Source organism: Oncorhynchus nerka, linkage group LG27 (genome assembly GCF_034236695.1).
Source record: "Oncorhynchus nerka isolate Pitt River linkage group LG27, Oner_Uvic_2.0, whole genome shotgun sequence".
NCBI lineage: Eukaryota > Metazoa > Chordata > Actinopteri > Salmoniformes > Salmonidae > Oncorhynchus > Oncorhynchus nerka.
In genome coordinates, this window is record NC_088422.1 from 27,915,477 (window position 1) to 27,923,317 (window position 7,841).

At 45.1% G+C, this 7,841-nt stretch overlaps 1 long non-coding RNA gene across 1 annotated transcript; it reads right to left on the bottom strand.

Moving 5' to 3' along the window:
* Positions 1-350: 350 nt before the first annotated feature.
* LOC135565293 (uncharacterized) lies at positions 351-7,563 on the bottom strand. The gene is made up of 3 exons (XR_010461490.1): positions 7,361-7,563; positions 7,093-7,174; positions 351-1,729 (listed from the first exon to the last, which is right to left on the bottom strand). It is a non-coding gene; the product is annotated as an uncharacterized LOC135565293 (long non-coding RNA).
* Positions 7,564-7,841: the final 278 nt, after the last annotated feature.

Below are 7,841 nucleotides of genomic sequence, written 5' to 3' on the forward strand. Positions count from 1 at the left end.
TTGCTTTCTTATTATGGGTTATTATCTGTAGGGGGGGACGACGACGATTGAATCAATTTTAGAATAAGGCTGTAACGTAACAATGTGGAAAAAGTCAAGGGGTCTGAATACTTTCTGAATGCACTTTATGTAATGAAAATATTAGCTGGTTGCCACTATAGATAGCTAGGTTATCCAGTGCAGTGGTAATACTGCCTTTCTTGGGAGATAACGTAGGATCCGTGCTTATCCGGGTGCCAGAGACACAATCACAAGCTTTCTTCAGACTACATAGCTCAAACTTACAATGTAAAGATATGATTATCACTACTTAGGTCAGACCAGATATTGTGTATAAAAACAAAACACTTTATTACAATTAGGCTGAAAAAATCCAATGAAAACACAACTACTTTACAAGTACAAATGTTTTCCTTATTCATTGTTATTTACAGTTTTTTTTTCTTCAACATCAATTTAAAAATGGCATATTTATGAGAAAACACAATATACTAAAGTACATGTTTACAGTGTATTTGTTACATAAACATAATAGACTGAAAGGAAAATGCATTATTATCCATTAAATATCTGAAGGTTACAAAAAAAAACTAAATGTTACATTTAAGAGTCAAGCTCCCTCTTATGCAAACAATTAAGGAGATAACTTTTAGGGACACTTCTGTCAATGTTAAATTGATACATTGAAAAGAGTTATGTGAATGTGTTTCCACAGGTAAAAATGCATTCACTAATGACTCAGGGCTTTGATGTCTGTGAATAACTTTCACAATGACAATTAGCATGAGGACGGAAGTCCCCCCACCTTTATCGTTCTGGTAGGCAATGCAATGCATCTGTACTACTGAGATGTAGTCTCATTAATATGCATTACTTTATCAAGATACCTTTTTTTTAACAAGAAGGGTGTTTTCTATATCTACCAACTATGAAATTACAGACATAAACGGTAAGCATGAGAATAATATCATCAAGACGGACAGGGACAATGTATGAATACACAAAACATTATTCAAATGGACATTCCCCAAATGAGCTATGCACCAGCCCATAGCCACAGGATATCTATGGAGTAACATTAATATATTCATTCATTTAAAAAAATCCATGAATATTGTTTTTCTGCTTTTCTGATCTTAAACCTCCCCCTGGATGTTGGTCCAGGGGAGACCTTCTGAAACAGTCGCTAAGGAAACAGCCGACAGTTACTGTGTTGAAGATAGATGATGACACTCTTAAAAGACAGGTCATTCCTTTACATGGAGCAGTTCCTTAAACCAGGTTAGATTCAACACAGCCACCTCAGACTGGACTCCACCACTCCTTCATAACCCTGGATCTCTTCATAATGCTGCTCCTCAGTCACTGAATGCATTTACACTGATGAGATGTTCTGCTTAGCCTAGCTGAAAGGGGAGCTCTAACTAGTCCTGTGGGCACCTAGCTGCTGCCCCCGCTGGGCTTGGCCTGGGTCTTGCCCCTCATGGCCCCTCTGTGAGCCTGGCCCTTGGCTGGCTGCTGCTGTACTGGGGACTCTGCTGCAGCGGAAACTGGGGCCTGTTGGGCCGGGCTGTGAGGAGGAGGGGTCTGTATCTGAAGCGAGGCAGCTGCAGTCACCACCTGCTGCTGGAGGAGCTTCTGCTGAACCACCTGGGCTGTGGCTGTGCCTGCTGGAATCATCTGGACCTGGGGATGTAGTCTGGGTCAGGGCCACCGTCAGGGGCTGGATCTGTTACGAGACAGGAAGACATTAAATCAGACAGAAGACAACATGTTATAAAGTGTAAGTTGATCACTCGTGGTTGTAATCTGTTGGCACCGTCCCTGTCCGGGTGTCACTTCTGTAGCATTATTGTTAGAGTGTATGATTGTTTTTAAAAATTTTAACTTTAGGCAAGTCAGTTAAGAACAAATTCTTATTTACAACGACGGCCATAGGAACAGTGGGTTAATTGCCTTGTTCAAGGGCAGAGCGACAGATTTTTACCTTGTCAGCTCGGGGATTTGATCTGGCAACCTCTCGGTTACTGGCCCAATGCTCTAACCACGAGGCTACCTGCCGCCCACATACATGTGTGTATGTGTGTGTGTGTGTGTATGTATGTATGTCCTCTCACTGTCAACTGCAATTATTTTCAGCAAACGTAACACGTGTAAATATTTGTACGAACATAAGATTCAAAAACTGTTCCACAGATATGTGACGAACAGAAATGTAATAATATGTCCCTGAATGAAAGGGGAAGGGCAAAATCAAAAGTAACAGTCAGTATCTGGTGTGGCCACCAGCAACATTAAGTACTGCAGTGCATCTCCTCCTCATGGACTGCACCAGACTTGCCAGTTATTCCTGTGAGATGTTACCCCACTCTTCCTTCCACCAAGGTACCTGCAAGATCCCAGACATTTCTAGGGGGGAATGGCCCTGTCCTCTCCATCCGATCCAACAGGTCCTAGACATGCTCAATTGGATTGAGATCCGGGCTCTTTGCTGGCCATGGCAGAACACTGACATTCCTGTCTTGTAGGAAATCAGCCATACTGCTTGTTCTGTGCGTGGTGGCATTGTCATGCTGCAGGGTCATGTCAGGATGAGCCTGCAGGAAGGGTACCACATGAGGGAGGAGGATGTCTTCCCTGTAACGCACAGCATTAAGATTGCCTGCAATGACAACAAGCTCAGTCCGATGATGCTGTGACACACCGCCCCAGCCCATGACGGACCCTCCAACTCCAAATCGATCCCGCTCCAGAGTACAGGCCTCTGTAATGCTCATTCTTTCGACGATAAACGCAAATCCCACCATCACCCCTGGTGAGACAAAACCGCGACTCATCAGTGAAGAACAATTTTTGCCAGTCCTGTCTGGTCCAGCGACGGTGGGTTTGTGCCCATAGGCGACGTTGTTGCCGGTGATGTCTGGTGAGGACCTCAGTCTATTCAGTCTGAGCACTGATGGAGGGATTGTGCTTTCCTGGTGTAACTCGGGCAGTTGTTGTTGCCATCCTGTACCTGTCCCGCAGGTGTGATGTTCGCATGTACCGATGCGGGTGTTGTTACAGGTGGTCTGTGCAGGTGTTGTTACACGTGGTCTGCCACTGCGAGGACCATCAGCTGTCCGTCCTGTCTCCCTGTAGCGCTGTCTTCGGCGTCTCACACTACGAACGTTGCACTTTATTGCCCTGGCCACATCTGCAGTCCTCATGCCTCCTTGCAGCATGCCACGCAGATGAGCAGGGACCCTGGGCATCTTTCTTTCAGTGATTTTCAGAGTCAGTAGAAAGGCCTCTTTAGTGTCCTAAGTTTTCATAACTGTGACCTGAATTGCCTACCATCTGTAAGCTGTTAGTGTCTTAACGACCATTCTACAGGTGCATGTTCATTGTTTGGCGTCACCAAACAAGAGGCTGGAAGTATGGGAGTGGGATCCATGGACCGCTCCTCTGTGTCATACAGCCGGGACAGTGCGTCTGCCTTAATTTTCTGGGAGCCTGGTCTGTAAGAGAGGGTAAACACAAAACGGGTGAAAAACATGGCCCACCTTGCCTGACGAAGATTCAGTCTCCTCGCCTCCCGGATGTACTCCAGTTTGCGATGGTCAGTCCAGATGAGAAAAGGGTGTTTAGCACCCTCATGCCAATGTCTCCACGCCGTCAAGGCCTTGACGACATCAAAGTCACATCAAAGTTTCGCTCCGCCAGGCTGAGGTTCTTCGAAAAGAAGGCACAGGGGCGGAGCTTCAGTGGCGTAGCCGAGCGCTGAGAGAGCACTGCTCCTATCCTAGCTTCGGATGCGTCCACCTCGGTGGTGACCGTGTTACCTAGCCTCAGTGCAGTGGGCAGCTGGGAGGAGATGCTCTTGTTCTCCATGGACTTTACAGTGTCCCAGAACTTTTTAGAGTTAGAGCTACAGGATGCAAATTTCTGCTTGAAAAAGCTGGCCTTTGCTTTCCTGACTGACTGCGTGTATTGGTTCCTGACTTCCCTGAACAGTTGCATATCGCGGGGACTATTCATTGCTATTGCAGTCCGCCACATGATGTTTTGTGCTGGTCGAGGGCAGTCAGGTCTGGAGTGAATGGGGGGGCGATCAATTCACAAATGGTGTCTATGGCACAGCTGGGAGCTGAGGGGGATCGGTAGCAGGCGGCAACAGTGAGAGACTTATTTCTGGAGAGAGTCATTTTTAAAATGAGTAGTTCGAACTGTTTGGGTATGGACCTGGAAAGTATGACATTACTTTGCAGGCTAACTCCTCTCCCTTTGGCAGTTCTATCTTGACGGAAAATGTTATAGTTGGGTATGGAAATCTCAGAATTATTGGCGGCCTTCCTAAGCCAGGATTTAGACACGGCAAGGACATCAGGGTTGGCAGAGTGTGCTAAAGCAGTGAGTAAAACAAACTTAGGGAGGAAGCTTCTGATGTTGACATGCATGAAACTAATGCTTTTTCGATCACAGAAGTCAACAAATGAGGGTGCCTGGGGACATGCAGGGCCTGGGTTTACCTCCACATCACCCGCGGAACAAAGGAGGAGTAGTATGAGGGTGCGGCTAAAGGCTATCAAAACTGGTCGCCTAGAGAGTTGGGGACAAAGAATAAAAACACCACACCTTCCAAACCCCAGGAGAGTTACTCTGTCCTCTTCCACCCTAACTTTGAAAAAACTGTGGATACCGCTAAAATAATATTTTATTAACCCTCCACCATAGAAAATAACATGTAAAGAAAATAATCAAAGAAAGTTAGTTAGGATAGAGCCCTCCACACCAAACACTCAAACTCCAAAAAACTCCCAGCATGCATTGCAAGAGAGAAAAAGAGAGAGAGAGGGAGAGGTGGGGGATAGGGAGAGAGAGAGCGAAGATTGAAACAGCAGGTCCGTGACAAGGCATCTCGTCCGGAGTACACACATTTCTCTTCATGTGATACATGATGTTTGGCTGTGCTGTGCGAAGTGTTATCTTATGGGTTTGGTGATTGTTCTGTGTGAAGTCGTATTCTGCATTGCATCATGGAATGTGATGTGAAATCCCTGGGCCTATGGCTGTTGAAGATACTCCACTGCACTGCTGCTGTGAGCAGGAGTGGGAGAGAAGTCATGCTTTTATTATACTCTTGTTCTGTCACTTATTCTCCTGCCTCTCCATCTCAAAGGCTGCCAAATATTTTGAAGAGTGGTTAAAGAGGTGGCTGTGTGTACACACTCAGACTCCAACTCTATGTATAGGTTTGTCTTATTCCAGAATACACCCATAATTGTGATCAACACAGTATGATTCTAGGTTTTCCACTCTGTGATTAAAAGTAGTTCTCAGAGTAGAGCTATTTTGAATTGACCAAAGCACTTCTCCCCCGATTGCTCAGTTTGGCCTGGCGGCCAGCTCTAGGAAGAGTCTTGGTGGTTCCAAACTTCTTCCGTTTAAGAATGATGGAGGCCACTGTGTCCTTGGGGACCTTCAATATTGCAGAAACGTTTTGGTACCCTTCACCAGATCTGTGTCTTGACATAATCATGTCTCTGAGCTCTATGGACAATTCCTTCGACCTCATGGCTTGGTTTTTGCTCTGAGATACACTGTCAACTGTTGGACCTTATATTTTCAACATACAGAAAACATCTGAGAGGGTTGATCTAGCGGCAGATAGCTAATTCTCCTCCATGTGTTTTCCCCTTTCTGCTAATAAGCTCTTACCAATCTAACTAAATTAATTGAGAACATCTGGTTATCTGACAGTCTATGCAGCAACTATTGTATTAGAGTTAAGCTCTGGTTATTTTATTTATTTTCCTAGACAAGTCAGTTCAGAACAAATTCTTATTTACAATGACAGCTTAGGAAGAGTGGGTTAACTACCTTGTTCAGGAGCAGAACGTCATATTTTTACATGGTTAGCTCAGGGTTCTGACCTAGCAACCTTTCAGTTATTGGCCCAACATTCTAACCACAAGGCTACCTCTTCAAGTACTGTAGTTCAAACATTCTTCATAGATGACCAGCAGAGTCAACAAAATAATGTGGTTACAGAGGGTGCAACAGGTCAGCACCTCTGGAGTAAATGTCAGTTGGCTTTTCATAGCCGAACATTCAGAGGTCGAGACAACAGGTGTGGTAGAGAGAGAGAGAGAGGGAGAGAGAGGGGAGAGGGAGAGCGAGAGCGAAGATCGAAACAGTAGGTCCATGACAAGGTATCACGTCTGGAGAACACCCATGCCTCTTCATGTGATACATGATGTTTGGCTGTGCTAAGTGTTATCTTATGGGTTTGGTGATTGTTCTGTGTGAAGCCGTATTCTGCATTGCATCATGGAATGTGATGTGAAATCCCTGGGCCTATGGCTGTTGAAGCTACTCCACTGCACTGCCCTTCTCCCCCGATTGCTCAGTTTGGCCTGGTGGCCAGCTCTAGGAAGAGTGGGTTAACTACCTTGTTCAGGAGCAGAACGTCATATTTTTACATGGTTAGCTCATGGATCTGACCTAGCAACCTTTCAGTTACTGGCCCAACGCTCTAACCACAAGGCTACCTGATGCCCCAAGTCCTGCCAACTCAAAAACTGCACAATAAATGTGTAACCAAGGGGGAACTAGTGCATTTCTCTGAGAAAAGCTGCTTCAGTTTTACCAATCTTCCAAAACACTTGAAATTCTTGTAAAATAACTTGCATTTATTTGATCAAATAGACTTTGAAAGGGTAGACATGCAGAAATTCCTCTTGTCAAAAGTCTTGCTGTTACAAAAGTAGTTCTTCATGCAGCGTAACAGGTTACAGGTTCTTCTTGGTGAAGCGCCTGAATGGCTTCATCATTGCTGAAAAGACCCTGACAATCAAGGATCGTTTTTTGACAGGCTGAGGTATGGAGGGAGAAACCTCTCCAATGGGAGCTAGAAACACAAGAGAAATAGAGAAACACGAGAGTGTGAGAGAGAGAGTGTGTGAGAGAGAGAGAGAGAGAGCGAGAGAGAGAGATATGCAGTATAGTAACATTGAAAAATAACAGTGCTATGAGTTTGGTAGGCATACCTATGTTTCTAACACGCACCTAAACAAAACTACAAGCTATAGCAGAGCTCTAAAACATCCTTACCTATGCAATGTCCGTCAGTAGAGGGAATCTCAGTCTGTTCCTGGACTGAATGGCAGTCCTTTTTGTTTCCTCTCTTGGAACGCTACCAGAAGAAAGGTAAAGAAAATGGTACAGAGAATAAATAAATAAATGGAACACTTCTGAATCCAAGGCAACAATTTAGTGATGAATAAAACATATTTCTTTAATGTATTTGTCTTGTCATAGCCACATCAATAACATCAGCACCTAACTGGAACAAAAAACAAATGCTAACTCCCTGCTATACCTTGAAGTTGATCCTGAGTTTGGTCATTGAAAAGCAAAGGAAGCTCCTTCTTGCTTTCTGCTCAGCCCCCCTCTCTGTCTCAGCCTGGTCTGATGGGTTTGTTGCAGCAGAAGCTGGTCTTGACGCCTCCTTGCATCCCTGTACCAGCTGCTGGGTCAAGGACTTTACCAGGACTCTGTCAAATGCAGTGTCCTGTGAGGAAATAGCTGCTTGCAGGGTGTTATGTGAGCCAAACTCCTCCATGAGGTTTTTATGTACACCTCTGAACACCCTTTGGATGTTCAGGTTCTGGGAATATGCCTGTGTCCCGGAGAATCGGGATGCAGCACAGAACTCAGACAGGACTTGTCTGATGAGTTGCTGACATGTTTCTGTCAGATCTGCTGCCTGTTGGGAGGGTCCATCTAGGGCTGAGGGTCTGATCTCTGATAGCAACCTTATCACCAGTATGATGACAAAACAGATGCCATCATCTTTGCTG